Genomic DNA, 871 nt, shown 5'->3' with positions numbered 1-871 from the left:
CCTCTGGTCTAGCCAGACTTGCAAGGGATCATGATAGTGGGGAGTGGGGGTGGGAGGATGAAGCATCTAGGAACTAGAGGATAGTTGTATTTTTCCTCATTGCTCGTTTGTTTTCTTCACACTGTGTTGTACTCCCTTCTGAAGGCTGCAGTCTTTGGTCTTCATCAGCAAGTGCTTCAAGGCCCCCCGCATCTGCATATCGCAGGATGTGGATGCGCATTCTCTCAATCCCGATGTCTCTTTCTTCTTCACACAGTTGAACTACATAGACAATGTGCTCAACACAGAGATGTAATAAGTATGGTGAACGGATACAGTCCTGGTGCACACTTTTCCTTACTTTAAATTATGCAGCATTCCCTTAGCTGTGTGATTCACGTACAGGTTCTTTATAAGCACCTATTTTGTGTGATATTAGCCATGGTTTTTTATAATACACAGTTGAATGCCTTTGCATAGTCAATAAAACTCTGCTTTCAGCCAACATCCATCTGAAGTCAGAAATGAGATCCCTTGTTCCAGGTCCTCTTCTGAATCTGGCTTGAATATCTGGAATCTCGCTGTTGATGTACTGCTACAACCGTTTTTAAATTATCGTAAGGGAAATTTCACTTGCAAGTGATAGTAATGATACTGTTAGATAATTCTGCATTCTGTTGGGTCATCTTTCTTTAGAGGGGGCACAAATAAAGGCCTTTTCTAGTTGGTTGGTAGGTAAATGTCTTCCACGTTTCTTGGCTTAGATTAGTGAGTGTTTTCAGCGCGGCGTCAGTTTGTTGAAACATTTCATTTGGTATTCTGTCAAGTCCTAGAATCTTGCTTTTCAGTCCTGTTTTCAGTGCAGCTTGGACTTCTTCCTTCCACACCACTG

Source organism: Echinops telfairi, unplaced genomic scaffold, assembly GCF_000313985.2.
Source record: "Echinops telfairi isolate 266 unplaced genomic scaffold, ASM31398v2 ScPeMD7_7457;HRSCAF=8495, whole genome shotgun sequence".
Lineage (NCBI taxonomy): Eukaryota > Metazoa > Chordata > Mammalia > Afrosoricida > Tenrecidae > Echinops > Echinops telfairi.
This window is presented reverse-complemented; position numbering follows the sequence as displayed.